Source organism: Gracilinanus agilis, chromosome 2 (assembly GCF_016433145.1).
Source record: "Gracilinanus agilis isolate LMUSP501 chromosome 2, AgileGrace, whole genome shotgun sequence".
Lineage (NCBI taxonomy): Eukaryota > Metazoa > Chordata > Mammalia > Didelphimorphia > Didelphidae > Gracilinanus > Gracilinanus agilis.
The window spans coordinates 125,362,565-125,380,386 of record NC_058131.1 but is presented as its reverse complement, the minus strand read 5'-3'; positions in this window follow the sequence as shown (position 1 = coordinate 125,380,386).

The following is a 17,822-nucleotide window of genomic DNA, read 5'->3' as shown; positions in this document are numbered from 1 at the left end:
TTAACCCAAGAAGGAATCCATCTCCACTGCCTGTCTTGAGCCTACCTGGTTAATCGGGGTAGCAAAGAACAAAGCAAAAGAACAATGTTTAATACTGACAGAGCCTTCCATAAGCCATTACATCACACGAGAGTAACAGTGGTAAACTTTCATTTTGAAATGAAAGAGGTACTAGATTTGAAGTAAGGATATAGAATCATATCTTAACTTTGTAATTTGTTTGTGTGACTTTGAGCACCTTTTTTTCTACTCTCTGAGTCTTGGTTTCCTCATCTCAAAAATGAGTACACTTGGATTCGATTATTTCTGTGTTCCTTTATATTACTACACCTAGGATCCTATGGTTTGTTAAATAGCAATAAAGTCAATCTTCTTCTAAGACAAATCCTCATAAAATCTAATGCTTTGATCAACCAATGGAAAAAGCAATCTTTAACTTAATATTTAGCATGATTAATTTATTTTTAAATCTTTGTCTTTCACCTTGGAATCAATAGTAAGTATTATTTCAAAGGTAGAAGAGCAGTAAAGGCTAGGCATTTGGGGTTAAGTGACTTGCTTAGGCTCACATAGCTAGAAGATGTCTGAGGCTAGATTTGATCCCAGGACCTCCAGTCTCTAGAGCTAGCACTCTACCCACTGAGCCACCTAGTGGCCCTCCTCCCATTTTTAAACCCTGACCTTCTGTTTAGATTCAATACTAAGTATTGGTTCTAAAAGCAGTAAGGGATGATTTATTTCTAAACCTGAGTTCTATCTCAAACATGATATCAATGATGATTATCTTTAGAAAACTTTTCTTTCAAAAACTGTAAACTAAAATAAGTGTATGAAAATAGATAACATTTTATAAACACCTTACACTAAGTAGTCTATTGTCTTTGCCCCATTTTTAACTATATCAGATTATTAGAACCAAATACAGAAAAATTGTAGCTGGGAAGAAAAATTCCAAATCATGCATCCTTTATCTTCTTACTCATTCCACCAAAAAGCCTAGTATAGTTATTCAACCCTCTTTGACAAACCCACTGCAAGTACTGGGTTTAATAAAGATGGATATGTCCTACAATGCCTCCATTCATGCCAAAGAACCAATATCTGAGGCCATAAATTCCTTTTCTGAGAATATCAAAATTTATACTTTCCAAATTTCTTCATTTTGATAAGTCTTTCTTACTCAGAGAAGTGCTAATTAACAATTTCTGAAAGAGAACATGCCCTTATGTCACTTATTTTCCTATTTAGGAGAATTTTGGCTCACTAGAATGTATAATTTAAAGAAAGCCCCCAAATTGAGTAATGTGACATTGGCCATTTAATTCTTGACAATAACCAAACTGGGCTGCCAGGAAAAATTTAATAAGTGTTTGTCAAAAATTTAAAAGAAAACATAAACATTAACAAAGGATGAAGTCAACATTAGATTACTTGACACAGAACAATTGACTTTACATATGTTTGACATTATCCAATGAATACAGTTGAATTTGATTTTATCTATGATTCAAATTTAGTCTAAAACATGAATATGTTGAGTCTGTGTTACAGGTAAATGGTAAATGACCAATATACAACATTAAACAACTATTTTCTTATATTTAGTATTTAATGTAGGTTGTTAATGCAGAATTATATAGGAAAGAATAAGGAAGCTGGAAAAGAACTCAGTTCAAACCATACCTAAACCAGAATCTCTTCTATAACATCTCAGACAAGTGATCATCCAACATTCCCTGGAAGACCTCAAAAGACAAGGAATGCAAAACCTCTCAAGTAGCCCAATCCACTTTTTGTGAGCTCAAATTCTTAGGAATTTTTCCTTGTAACTACCCTAAATTTGCCTTTTACAATTTCACTTCTTTTCATTTACTCTTACCCTCTTGAATCAAGCAGAATAAGTCCAATCCTTCTTCTCAATGACAGCCCTTCAAACACTGGCAAAAAGTTCATACGTTTCCCCTAAGTCTTCTCCTCTCATAGTTCATTCACCTTATATGGATCTTGTTAATATTTTCAGGACAGTCTAATGTGTTTTCTGAAAATGTGTTTCTCAAACTGAACACAGTAATCCAAAGGTTATTTGACCAAAGAATAAAATGACAGAACTATTTTCTTAACATTTATTCTTGACTTTGCACCTATTTCAACTCTGTCTACAATAGCATTTACTTTTTTGGATTCCATTTTCATACTGTTAGAATTTACTATTCTGAATCTCTGTTCTCTTGGGGTTGCTATTCACCCCCATTGTCTGATTAAGTTAAGAACAAGGCTAGAGTCTCATGGCTCCCTGGCATCCTGAAGATGCTTGATTCTTGTCCCACGTGACTCCTAGCATCTGGAAAATCAGCCCCTAACCCAGAGTGAGGTCAAGTCTGGCGAATCAGAGAGACCCAGAAAATAAGACAGAGGATACAAGTTTGAGGTCTGGGGAAAATCTCTCTTTGGCACATAAAGGAAGGTGATACAGGGTAGCTTGAGTTTGAATTAGCTAGGGCAGGAGGCATGCAAAGGGACCAGCCAGCTACATGTGGCTTATACTTTTTCTTTCTCTCTGACTTATTTAATAAATAATTATAACTTAAAATACAATCTGAAGAGAATTTTACCCATCACAAAATTGTTGACTTAAATTAACATTGCAGTCCCATCCTAACTCCATTTCTGAGAAAGAATGGATGAAAAAGTTTCTTGTTACGTCTTCTATGGGACCATGCTTACTCATTGTAATTTTTGAATATTTAGTGCTTATTATCACTTGTATCTACATTGTTGTTATCATTCTGCATTGTTTTCTTTGCTCTCCTTACTGCTCTTTATGTCATTTCATGTAACGGATGCTTCTTAAATATCTTCTTTACAGTCATCACTTTTTATAGACCAATAATATCCTTTTACATTCATGTACCACAGTTTCTTTAACCATTTTCAAATTGATGGTCACTTGCTCTTTCTGTTCTTTGCTATCACCAAAAATAATAGTACCATAGAAATATGGATATGTTTAATAACTGTGATGTAATTCATTAATGTAATATAAAATTAATTACATTAATTACTTCCTTGACATATGTTCCTGGCAATGAAATCTCTGGATCAAAAAGAACATTTTAGCCATATTATTTATATGATTCCAAATTTTGCTTTCAAAAATTGTTGTACTCATTCACAGTTTCACCAAAAGTACAGCAGTGTGCCTATCTTTTTGCAACCTCTCAAACTTTGAGTATTCATTTGTTTTGACTGCATATCTTCTGGATTAAAGTTGGAACCATAGATTTCTTTCCATTTGTATTTTATTTATTATTAATGATTTGAAACATTTTGTCACAAGACTTTCAATAGTTTATAGATTTTTGAGTTTTGAGAGCTATTTGTTTAATTTTTGACTATTTATTTATGATGTATTTGCTTTGGTCTTATATATAACTTTTGGTTTTCTACATAATTTACATGAAAACCCTCAGCTGAATAATTTGACATCAGGAATTTTTCTCCTATCCAACTGCTTTTCTTCTTATCTTCAATTCATCCATGTTGTTTGTGCAAAAGTTTTTTTTTTAATTTCATGTAATGAATTTATTGTTTTTTGGTAATTGCTTCTATCCCTTGTTTGGTTAACTAGAGGAAGCTAGGTGGTGGAGCAGAGTAAGCACTGAAGGTGAAGTTGAAAAGACCTGAGTTTAAATCTTGTCATAGATATGAGCTACGTGACCCTGCAAGTCACTTCATCCTCTATCTGCCTCAGTTTCCTGAACTCTCAAGGGGTGATAATAACAGTATCTACAAGGTTTTTGTGAAGATCAAATGAGATATTTGCAAAGTACTTAGCATAGTGCCTGACACATAGTAGGTACTATATAAATGCTTATTCCCATTCCTTCCTAAATATATATCTTGTACACTGGAAATGATAGATATAATGAGAAATATATATATTGAGTAAATGAGGACATATATATATACATATTTATATTTATATATAAGGAATGGTATGTAACCAAAGCAGTCTTTAAAAGAAAATTTGTAACTTTTAATATTTTAATGAGTAACACAAAGAAAAGATGAATGTTGAACATGCAACTAAAAGAAATTTAAACCAACAAATTATGAAACACCAATTAAACAACAAAATATAGATCCTAAAATTTCAAATACATCGATAGAATGGAAAGCAAAAGAAAATTGAATTAATAAAAAAACTAGAATCTGTTTTAAGTAGATAAATCATTTGCTAATTTCATTTTTTTTAAAAAAGAGAGAACCACATTACTACTGTCAAGAATTTAAAAGGTATATTCATAACAAATGAAGAACTTGTTAGAAAATAGTTTGCCCAATTATATGACATCAAAGCAGAAAATATAAATGAATTGAATGGTCACAAAAATATAAAATGTTTGTATGAACAGAGCAAATAAAAAGAGGACTTAAATGGCCCAATTTCAGAAAAGGAATTGAACAAAGCACAAATGAATTTCCAAAGGAGTAAAAATGGAAACTGAAGGATTGGGAAGTAAACATTATCAATAACTAAAGAAAAATTGATTCTAATATTATATAAGCTATGTGGAAAATATTAAAAGTAGCAATTCTACCAAGTTCATTATTTACATAAACATGACACATAAGCCAGTAAGTTAAAACAGAAAAAGAAAAACATAGAACAATATTTTAATGAATATTGATGCAAAAACTATAGATAAATTATTAGCACAGATACTAGACAAAGCATTTATACTATGATCAGTTTGTGTTTATATTGGGAATGAAGGATTGATTCAATACTAGGAGAACATTTACAAAATTAAATAATTATGTTGATAGATACAAAATAAAGATTTTGACAAGTATAACACATGTCTTGTTCTTTTAAAAAATGTATAGCAATAAATAAACTTTTTCTTAATATGAATAGTTTCTATAAACCCAAGAGTCAACATTACATATAGTGGGTAAAAATAAGTATATAGGCTTTCCAGATAAGATCTGGGAAAAATTAGGCTGCTCATTATCACTTTTAGTATTTGATGTAGTGCTAGAAATTCTAACTGAAATGATAATACAAGAAAAAGACATTGGGAGAATAAGCATAGTCAAAGAGGAAACAAAATGATCATTTTTGTAGATGGCAGGATGGTTTATTTAAGAGAAACTTAGGTCAACTAAAAATTTTATTGAAACAATCACTTTGACAAAGTTGTAGGATACAAAATATATCCATGTGAATTATTAGAATTTCTCTCCATTAGCAACAAAATCCATCATAAAGTGGTTGAAAATAAATATTTAAATAACTATGGAATATATAAAACACCTGAGGCATCTACCTGCCAAGACAAATAATGGAATTATATCAACATAACTATAAAATATTCTTTACATAAAGATATATAAATAACTAGAAAAATATTGATTGCTCATGGCTAGGCTGAATCAATATAATAAAGTGATATTATCTAAATTAATTTACTTATTAAATTCTATGTCCATCAAACTACCAAAGGATTACTTTACAGAGCTTTTTAAAAAAATGATGAAATTCATTCAGAAGAAAAGGTAAAGAATTTTAAGGGAAATGATGAAAACAAATGGAAGCAAGGAGCCTCTTTAAGTCTAAATCTCAAACTATTTGACAAAAAAAGCAATCATCAAAATAATTCAGAACCTAAGACATAAGAAGAAAAAGAAGTAGGATCAATATGACACATAATAGACAGAAGCAAGTAAACATCATTGTCTTCTTCTTGATAAGCCCAAAGATCCTAGCTATTTTGATAAGAACTAGTAGAAGAGTGAGAAAAGTAGGAGTCTGGCAGAAACATGTTATAGATCAATACTTCACTCCATATTTTAAGAAAAGCTCAAATGAGTACATGTGAAATGTAAAAAGTAATAATTTAAATAAGAAAAACAAGGAAGAAATTACTTTTCAGATTTCTGAATAGAGGAGGAATTCATGAAAAAATAATGGAATAAAGAGAATCAGAGATTGTAAAAAAAAGACAATTTTAATCAAATTTAAAATTTTTTCACAAATAATATCAATGCTCCTAAAATTAAAATAGAAAAGGATAGAGGGGCAGCTGGGTAGCTCAGTGGATTGAGAGTTAGGCCTAGAGACAGGAGGTTCTAGGTTCAAATCCTACTTCAGACATTTCCCAGCTGTGTGACCCTGGGCAAGTCACTTGACCCCCACTGCCCACCCTTACCACTCTTCCACCAGGGAGCCAATACACAGAAGTTAAGGGTTTAAAAAAAAGAAAAGAAAAAGAAAAGGGTAATTGGGAGAAAGACTTCTAAAAAATTTCTGATAAAAATTTAATTTCAAGATACAAAAGGAGATGATTCAAATTAATAAGAATAAGATTTGTTCCCCAACTGAAAAATGATTCAAGGATATGAAAATAAAGTTTCCAGAGAAAGGAATGCAAATTATCAATAGGCATATGAAATATGCATGTTTCAAATAGCTAATAATTAAAAATTAAGTAATTCTGAGATTCCATTTAACACTAATAAGATTAGCAAAGTAAGTAAAAGATAAAATTGATAAATTCTGGACAGGCTATGGGAAAACTGGCACATTAATGAACTGTTGATATGACTATGAACTGTTGTAGCTTAAAAGCAATTTGGAACTATGCCCCCAAAATTGTAAAAATGTGAGTACTCTTTGACATAGTGATACCACTACTAACCCTAAACCTCAAATAGATCAAAGAAAGTAGAAAAAGACTAATGTATAAAATCATTTCTAAGTAACTCTTTTTGTGATTACAGAGAATTGGAAACCAATGCCCATCAGTTGGGGAAATGGAAATATAAAGTATCTGTTTGGCATTTTATGGCATTAAAACTTTACATTAGCAATTGCTAATTGAAATTACATTAAAATTAGCAATTATCATTTTTATTATATTTTTGCTATGACTGATTATTCCACAGCCTATTTCAGTTGTTCTTTTTTTTTCCTTTTCATTTTGTTGTTTGGGGATTTTCCAGTTTTGTCTTGAATAGAAAGTTAGTGAACACTCAAAGTCCAGATCTCGGTTTTGAATGATATTAAAGTTTTAACCAACTGTTTTTCTTGCTTGGGCTAATTCATCCTTATATAGAGAAACTGGTGGCTACCTGTTTCAGGTACTTAAATTAGTATAGCTATCCCATTGGTTTTTGCTCTTCTATAATCTAAAATCCCAAACTCAAATAATTCACCAGGTTAGTTTCCCCAGTGTTAGAAACTAAAGTCATGAGCCGCTATAAGTGTCCATTATTTCTTTAGTTGGAATTTGAGCTACATCTATTTTTAAAGGTATTTTGTGTGTTTTAGTAGAATGGCTCTCAAACATCCTATGCATTTTATACTTGATTTTATCCATGGTGCCCTTTTTCTTTTTCCAATTAAATTTATTTCTTATTATAAAGAAGTTACATTGATTTTGTTAGGTTTTGTAGCCTGCAACTGTACTAAAGTTTCTGTACCAAACTTCATTTTTTTCACAGATTCACTAGCATTTAAAGTGAAGTTAATTTTTCAAACCCAGTTATAGAAATGTAATTGTCCCTAGATCATGTAGGTGGCATATTGCTTAGAGTGACAGGGCTGAAGTCAGGAAGACTCATCTTCCTGAATTCAAATATGTCCTCTAACACTATTAACTATATGACCCTGGGCAAACCATTTAACTATTTGCCTCAGTTCCACATCTGTAAAATGATCTGAAGAAGGAAATGAAAAACCACTCCAATATCGTTGCTGAGAAAATTCCAAATGGCATCACAAAAAAGCCAGACAGGAATGAAACAGCTGAACAGTAACAATTTGTTCCTATATAATTCAACCCACGAATGAAATATTTTTTGGATCTGAACTCTGCCATTAAATATGATGGTTCTACCTCACAGTTTTATATCATCTGAAAATATTAAAAGAATTCCATCCATGCAGAACCACATTAGAAACTTTCCTCTAAGTAAAGATGCATCCATTAATAATTATTCTTTACATCAAGAAATTCAGATACTTCCAAATCTTTATTGGACCATATCTCATATCTAGTACATATCTCTATAATATAATCATAAGTATAACAATCATTTTTATCATAAGCTTTGTGGAAATCTAAATATATCATTTCTACAGCAGCCCTATGTTACATATATCTTGGGCATTTTTTAAAACATCAGTCTTGCCCAAATGCTGCTTCAAGGCTTAAAATCAATTAATATTTAAAACTTAACCTTTTAAAAATAGCATATCAAATTGATTCTTTGAAGTCATTCTTAAATTCAATAAGAGTATTTGCTTTCAAAACATATCCTGTTAATTTATCACTGTTACACATAATGTTTGCTAATGATTTTAAGTATATGCTTTTATTATGTGGGAAAATCCATTTATACCTATGCTTTCATATGTTTTAATAAGAATGAATGTCACACTTTGTCAAAAGCTTTTTTGTGGACTTAGAGTCAAAATGTGGAGAAAAGTTACAAAAGCTCAAACCTTTCTAAGAATCCTCACCAACCTACCTTAGAACAATGCTTCAGAATGAATACGAGAGGAAAACCAAAATAGGACAGTGTGAGGCAATTTTCCTGAAGAAGACAATTTGGAAGGGAATGATCAGAGAAGGTCTGTTTTACTGGGATGAGAAGGCAATCTATACCAAGGCTGAACTAAGGAGTACCAGCATAAGACCAAAAAAGTCCCTTCCTCCTTCACTGCCTGGGTCCAAGAGAGCATCAAGATCCCCAGACACTGCCTAAGCCAATAGCAGAGAATGCCTACTCCCATCACTCAAAGTTCTGAGCCACAGCACAAGGCAGCAGTAAGAAAGACCCTGAGCCCTAACACAAAGAAACCCATAGTGTGCCTTGCTGGTACAAGCTCAAGGTGTGGTCCAAAGCTTCCTCACAAGCCCAAGGTAAGGCCTTAAACCTCAGCATGAGGTCACTCACAGTGTCCCTGGCTCAACAAACCAGTAGAAGGCCCTCTGAGAGAGAATCAGCAGTGTGAAATGGCATCTAGAACTCTCAGTCCATAGTGCATAATATTACCTTTGAAGAACTGAAACTTACAGACACACAGAAATTAAGTCTAAGAGTAACATAAAGAAAACACTGAAATTTAAAAGAGAGCCCTTTTAACATGAGGAAAAAACCATTTGTAATATAAAAATTAATAAAAAGGCTGAGAAAATGAGCCTTTTTAAATTTTTTTAAAATTTAATCAAATGTTTAAATTTTAAAAAAATTAAATCAAAATTTTAAAAATTATAAAAACCTAACTATAGAAAATTATTCTGGAGACAAGTAAGAACAAGGCACAAATTCAGAAGGGGACAATGAGATCAAAGTAGCTACATGTAAAATTTTGAAGAAAAATGGGAATTGGTCTCAGACCCTGAAAGAGTTCAAAAAGTATTTTGAAAAGCAAATGAGAGAAATAGGAAAAATGGGGAAAAGAAATGAAATCAATGCAAGAGTCAACATTTTGGAGAAAGCACACATACACACATATAAGCACACACACATACACATACACACACTACTAAAAAAATTTAAAAACCTTAAAAAACAGAATTAACCAAATGGAAAAAAGAGGTACCAAAAATCCAATGAAGAAAAAAATTTCCTAAAAATTAGAACAGGCAAAATGGAAAAAGGGGTTCAAAAACTCAGTGAAGAAAATAATCTTTAAAAAATTAGAATTGGGAAAATAGAAATTACTATTTTCATGACACATCAAAAAAAACTCAATAGAACAAAATCTAAAGAATGAAAAAATAGAAGAAAACATGAAATGTCCCATTAGAAAAATAATGATCTGGAAAGTGTAAGCAAGAGAAATAAATCAATAATTATTAGACAATATGAAAGCCATGATCAAAAAGAAAAAGACTAAATATCATATAACGGAAATTATCAAAGCAAATTGCCCTTATATTCTTTTTTAATGTATTATTATTTTTATATAAACCCTTACTTTCCATTTTACAATCAATACTACATATTGGTTCCAAGGCAAAAGAGTGGTAAGGGCTAGGTAATGGGGGTTAAATGACTTGCCCAGGGTCTCACAGCTAGGAAGTGTCTGAGGTTAGTTTGAACCCAGGACCTCCCATCTCTAGACCTGCTTCTCAATCCACTGAGCTACCCTAGATATCCTCCTTATATTCTTAAATAAGAGTTTAAAATAGAAATGGAAAGAATCCACTAATCACCCCCTGAAAGAAATATCCAAATAAAAACTCCTAGGAACATTATAGCCAAATTCCAGAGTTCCATGCCCCAAAATAAAATACTGCAATCAGCCAGAAGGAAGCAATTCAAATATAATGGAGTCACAGTTGGGATTATACAGGACTTAGCAGCTTCTTCTTTAAAAGAATCTGAGTGCTTCAATATTATATTCCCCAAGGAAAAGGAGATAGATTTACAACCAAGAATCTCCTATCCAACAAAACTGAGAATATTTTTTCATGGGGAAACATGGTCATACAATGAAGTAAATTATTTCCAAGCATTCCTGCTGAAAAGACCAGGCCTGAACAAAAAAACTTGATATTCAATTTCAAGACTCAAGAGAAGTATAAAAAGGTAAATAAGAAAGAAAAAATTTAAGGGATTCAATAAGATCGAACTGTTTACATTCCTATATGGGAAGATGAGACTTATAGTGGTTAAGACTTTTGTCATTATTAGGGTAGTTAAGAATATTAGAATGATTATACATAAACAGGGGGATGACATGATATCCAAAAAGGGAAGTGGGGGTGTGTGAAATCCAGGGTTGAAAAAAAAAAAGGATTACATTGAGAGAAGAGGAGGGGAAAGATAGAATTGGGTACATTATCTCAACTGAAGAGGTAAGAAGAAACTATTACAGTGAGTGGGGTGGGAGAAGAGGATAAGGGTGATGACAAGCATTGCTTATACCTTAATCTCATCATAATTTGCTCAGAGAGGAAATAACATTCATTCTCAGTTGGGTCTAGAAACCTATCTTTATAGGGAAGTAGCCAGAGAAAAAGGAAAGGCATAGTTTGTTAACATAAGGGAAAGTGAACTGGGGAAAGCAGTGGTTAGAAACAAAACATTTGTGAGGAGGGACAGTGAAAGGAAAAGGAACAGAATATAAATAGGCAAATAGAAATAGTAGGAAGAAATAGTAAGTAATGATAACTGTGAATATGAATGGAATGAACTCACTCATAAAATGGAAGTGGATAACGAGTGGATTAAAAAACATTTAAAAGGAATACATTTGAAGAAAGGAGACACAGAAAGTAAAGAGAAAGGATTGAAGCTGAATTTATTATGCTTTAGCTAAAGTAAAAAAAGAAAAGCAGGGGTAGCAATCATACTCAGGCAAAGCTAAAGCAAAAATAGATCTAATTAAAAGAGATAAGGAAGGAAATTACATCTTGATAAATAGTACTATAGACAATGAAGTAATATCAATACTGAATATATACACATATACATATATAACGTAAATTTTAAAGAAGAAATTAAATGAGATACAAGATAAAATAGACAACAAAACTATACTAGTGGAGGACCTCTATTTTTCCCTCTCAGAACTAGATAAATCTTACCAAAAATAAATAAGAAAGAAGTTAAGAAAGTGAATAGAATTCTAGAAAAGTTAGATTCATTAGATCTCTACAGAAAACTGAACAGGAATTAGAAAGGACTATACCTTCTCAGCAGTACATGACATTTTCACACAAAAAAAACTGGCCATATATGAAGATATAAAAACCTCATAAGAAAAAACAGAGCAACATACATGTTTAAAGCCTCCTTTTCAGATCAAACTGCATTGAGAATTTTCAATCAATAAGGGACCATGAGAAAGACAAAATAAAAGTTAATTGGAAACTAAATAAACTAATTCTAAAAAATGAGTGGGTCCAAGAATGAATCATTGAAATAATTAATAATTTCTTTAAAGAGAATGACAGCAATAGCATAATATGTGAAAATTTATGAAATGCAGCAAATAGGGTATATTTCATATTTCTACAAATTTACATCAATAAAATAGAGAATAAAACAGATCACCAAACTAGGCATGTAACTAAAATAAACTCAAAAAAAGAACAAATTAAAAATCTCCAATTTGACCAAATTTGAAATCCTGAAAATCAAAGGAGAAATTAATAAAATTGAAAGTAAGAAACCCATTGAACTAATAAATAAGACTAGGAGTTGGTTATATGAAAAATAAAATAAATAAAGTAAAATAGATAGACCTTTGGATAATTTGATATAAAAAAGCAAAGAGAAAATTAAACAACCCGTATCAAAAGCGAAAAGAGTAAATTCACCACCAATGAAGAAGAAATCAAAGCAATCATTAGGAGCTATTTTACTCAATTACATGGCAATAAATATGACAATATAATTGAAATGTATGAATATATTTACAAAAATATGTTTCTCAGATTAACTAAACAGGAAATAGACCACTTAAATAACTGCATCTCAGGAAAAAAAAATTGAACAAGCCATCAATGAAATCCCTAAAAAAAAATGTCCAGGGCCAGATAGATTCAAAATTGAATTCTATGCAACATTTAAAGAAAAATTAATTACAATTCTGTTTGGGAAATTGGCAAAGAAAGAATCCCAGCAAATTCCTCTTATGACACAAATATAGTGCTAATACCTAAGCCAGGAAGAGCAAAAAAAAAAAAAAGGAGAAAGAAATTTTGAGAACAATTTTTAAAAATCCTTTCCTTCTATCTTATATTCAATCCTGTGTATTGGTTCTAAGGCAGAATAGCAGTAAGGACAAGTAATGAGGGTCAAGTGACTTGCCCAGGGTCACAGAGCTAGGAAGTATCTGGGACTAGATTTGAACCTAGAACCTCTCATTTCTAGATCTGGCTCTCAATCCACTGAGTTACTGAGCTGCTCCCTTTAGTACCATTTTTAAATGAATATAGATGAAAAATGTTAATAAAATATTAGCAAGGAGACTACCATAATATATCACAATAATCATTCACTATGAACAAGGGAGATTCATACCAGGCATTCAGGGCAGGTTCAATATTAGGAAAACTATCAGCACAATTGACCATACAAAAAACAAAATTGATAGAAATCATATGATTATGTCAATGGATACAGAAAAAGTTTTTAACAAAATGTAATATCACTTTCTATTTTTTTAAAAATGCTGGAGGAAATCAGAATAAATATAACATTCCAAAATGATAAATAGCATCTATCTAAAACTATCAACAAAGCATTATCTATAATGGGGAAGATGGGGAATACAGAAGGAAAGAGATGTCTTTAGAAATTCTCCATACTGAATTAGTCAATACTCTCCCTCAACCCCATCCCACTCTGCATATCCTCCCCAGGGAACTGGATTCAGAATTTAAAAATCTTAAGTTATTCTTGGTTGATGAAAATTTTAGTCATTAGCCAATGATACAGATAGAATGAATGAAAGAATGAAAGAAAGAAAAAGTAAGTAGTTTCTATCTGCTATGACCTACACTAAACACTGAAGATACAAAACCAAGGAAGCAAGATAGTCCCTGTGGTTGAAGACCAGGATACTGGTAAAATGGGGAGGCATAAGTTAAACCCCTGCATTCTTATAACATTAGGGGTGAATGTTGAGAGCAAGGAAATTGCAGTTCAGACAAGGGTAATTTGGATTAACTTTGCTGTCAGGGCAATTAGTTTGGGACCTAGTGGTAGGCCCTTTGGGCTAGAAGTATACAAAAGCAGTTTTTAGGATTTTGATAGATAGCTTCTGAAACTTGCAGAAATTTAACATGTCATTTGCTTTTTATCAACATATCTGTAGCTATTATTTGTTTTTCATTTCCCGAAATGCTTTTTGACAACCTAGATAACTACTTTTATATGAGTATGTTAGAATATATTTTTAATAAATAAGATAAGTATTTAATAAATTAAAGAAACAAAAACATAGCTAATTTAAATATTTGTTTGAATTCTCTTGCTCTGAATGAGCCATTGTATCAGACTCAACAGCTATAAAGAAACCTCTTAAGTCAGGGAGACAACTTGCAAACAAGGGGAAATATTTCTGAAATGATCAGGGAATGAAATAGATTCTGGCTTGGGGTGGTGGGGCTAAATAGGAGGTGGTGCAAGGAGGAAATGAAAGCCCTTCCAGAGTATGCCCAGCATGCGTGTGAAGACAAGTCAAAGATAAACTCCCCCACCAGAGCAACAGTTAAATGTCAGCAGGATGGAAGTGTTGGGAAGGCCTGGACAGAGAGGGATCCATCCCCACCCAGGGTAGACTAGGTTGAATGTGGAGGGTCAAGAGACCCTCTATAGCACAACTCAAGTTTTCAAACATGAATTTAGAATCAGACCTTCAAATCATAGTATTCATAAGATGTCAAGCCAAGATTTTCTTAAATTAGGAAATTTATACAATTATAATGTTCTCACACAAAAAATTAATTAAAAAACCCTAAACAGATTTTTGCAAATTTAGATATTATTTATCAATCTCATGTTTTAAAATTTTTGTATGTCTTATCATATACAGAATATATTAGTAGACTAGTACATGTATAGGAACTGGACCTTTTAGTTCACTGATCCAAGGTACCTTTAAGTGAGAAAATTATTTTTAATGTACTCTTATTTATTTCAATAAACATTTCCCAGTTACATGTAAAAAATTAACATTCATTTTTTAAAATTTTGAGCTTAAATTCTCTCTCCCTTCCACTCCTTTCCTCACCCCTTGAGAAATCAAGCAATATATTGATTATACATGTGAAGTCACTCAAAACATATTTCTATGTTAGCCATGTTGCAAAGTATAACTTTGCATTCTCTTACAATCTCCCAAACTTATCTTGGTTTCAATTCCCTATTAACTTTCTTTTTTTAAGCTTCAGTGTAAAGATTGTTCTTCCTGCCTGAGAAAATAGATAAAAATTAGAGTTAATCAATTCCTGGAGATTCCAGCTTGACCTTCTCTCTGCTATCTCTTATCATCATCCTGTCCCTGAGTCATGATCCCATGCCTCCTTTGATCCTCCTTTCATTCCCTTATATAGGTTAAAGAAAAGAAAAACTTTTCTTTGTCCTTCACTTTCTTTGCTAGCCTCAGCTTATTTTGGGCTTTAGATCTCCTAACATTTAATTCAATTTATAAAAAGCAGTATTTTTTAAACGCCCATGCTGCACAGAGCGGGGTGCATGATCCTGGACTTACAAAACAAAAAGAAACCAGCTCCTGCTCTCAAGGAGTTTTACAATCTACTGGAAAGAAAAATTTATAATTACCAATAACAACAACAACCAAGTCAACTCCTGGGCCTTAAAAACAGCTAGCAATTCCAAGAAGTAGAAGTGAGGGCGCACAGCAAACTAGACATGCAAAGGCATGAATGAAATATCATGCTCAGGGAACCCTAAATAGTAGGCTTTCTCACACTGGCCTTTTGAATACTCTATATGTGTACTAAAGGAAATAATATAAAATCAATCTGTAAAAAAAAAATTAGACACAGATTGTGAAGACCTTTATGTGCTCTTCAGAAAAAGTTATATTTTTATCTTAGGAATAATAGCAAGTCACTGATGTTTCTTGAACAGAAAAGTATTATCATCAGACCCGTATTTTAAGAGTATTAACTGGGACTCTTTGAGGATAGGTTTTGGAGAAGAGAAACTAGAGACCAGGACATTGATTGGACAACTATTGTAATAGGGCAGGCAAAAAGTGATAAAGATCTAGAGAATGAGTCCTGAATAGTGAGAAAGGTACTGATATGAGAGAAAGAGTAGAGGGGAAATCAGTAAGACTTGATAAATCATGATATGGGTTGGGGAGAGGGTTGGGGGGTGGAGAGAGTCAGGGTGATCTTATTTTTACAGGATATTGTCATGCTTTTATATTCATCCTCTTTCACCTGCCTATACTTTCATTATATTTGAGTTTCTTAAATCCAAGTGTTTCAAGCTTCTCCTAGTGTTTGTGGAGCTTGTAGACTATCTTTCCCTCTCAAAGCTGGAATATTCTCATCCCTCAGCTTCACCTTTTAAAATCTCTAGCTTTCTTCAAGACTTCACACACATATTTCTTTCTATAGGTGGCATTTTCCAGTTCCCCAGTTAGGTCACCTTCCTGCTATTCTCTGTGTTTCTTGTTTATAACTACTTAGATGCTTACTGTCTCCCTCATTAGAATGGAAACTCCTTACAGGCAAAGAGTGTTTTTGTTTTTATTTTTTTCTTTGTATGATCGCAGTTACTGGAGTGCCAAACATACAATAAGCATTTAATAAATTGCCTGTTGATTGATTCATCTTTTTTAGGGAACTTCTCATCTGAAATCTTCAGCATTCCAATTATTACCTCTTAAGAGATCTTGCTGCCTCTACCCTCTTCTCAATCCAAGCTGTATTATGTTTGGCTTTCTTTATAAGACTTTCAAAGGCATAAATCTGATCACATCTCTTCTCAAAAGTCTTCAGAGATTCCCTAATATTTACTAAATAAAATTCTAACTCTTTTGCTTGATAATCTGTCAACAAGAAATGCCAGACACTGCACAAATCACTGAAGATACAAAGAAATATATTATCTGCCCTCAAGGAGGATACATTCCAATAAGGGTTAAAACAAGCAACAAAGTGAACATAAAAAAATAACATTGTAATACATATATGTGTGTATATGTAGGTAAAAAGTCTTTCCCCAATTTGGCTCCAACCTACCTTCCAGCCTTACTTAATGTTATTCCTCTGAGCAACCTGTGACCCCCTCTAGAAGGAACTTCTCTTTCTCTTCTTTGAATATGCTTTATACTCTCCCACCTCCATGTTTTGTTTTGTAATTTTTTTTGTTAAGATGGTTCTCCAGGACTGGAATGTTCTCATTATTGAATTAGTCCCTGCCTTTCAAGCTCAACTCAGATTCTACTTTCTCCACAAAGCCTTTTGTGTTCCCCTTAGCTGGTAATTAATCTTTCTCCTCAGATCTCATATAACCATTTGTTTTTCAGCTCTCTAATAATCTTACCAGTTATACTATGGATTATAGTTATCCATGCATTTGTGTCTCCCTTTCCACCCTACAAAATCATAAGCTCCATGAACACAGGGACTATATTATCTAACTTTGTCTCTCCTCTAGAAACTAGCACAGTGTGGCACTACATGTTTGTTGAATAAGATGAATGAATGAAGGAATAAAGACAATTACATATGTTGTTATGGAATGGAAATATTTTTTAACTCAACATGCTTCTGTCAATGGACTGTCTAATCTCTTTGCTCAAACCATTTTTCAAATAAACTGCCTCATTTTTCAACAACCTGCCTGGCCTCCTTGATATTAAACTTCCCTCTTGTTCCAGTTTGAACCTGTTAGTTCTAAGCCAACCTGCAGTAATTATACTGGATAAAGGGTCTCTCACTGACTTCCTCAGATCTCACTTCTCAAATTGGTACTAACTTCTTTTTTTCTGTTCTTCATGCTTCTTGGGAACAGACCAAATGACAGGAAGTGTGATCTTTGCTTATCTGTAGTCATAAATCTTGAAAAGTTCAGATAGGATTTGTTTTTAAGGGAACTCTTGAATCTTCTCTGGGCCTCTTTACAATAGGTTAAAGTCTTATTTTCTCTCCTTTATGGCTCAATGAATATGCCATTTCTCTGGGAAACTCCAGCACAAGAGGAAAATGAATACATGGCTTGGATAGCACCTTCCCACCATTATTCTCTCTCTCTCTCTCTCTCTCTCTCTCTCTCTCTCTCTCTCTCTCTCTCTCTCTCTCTCTCTCCCT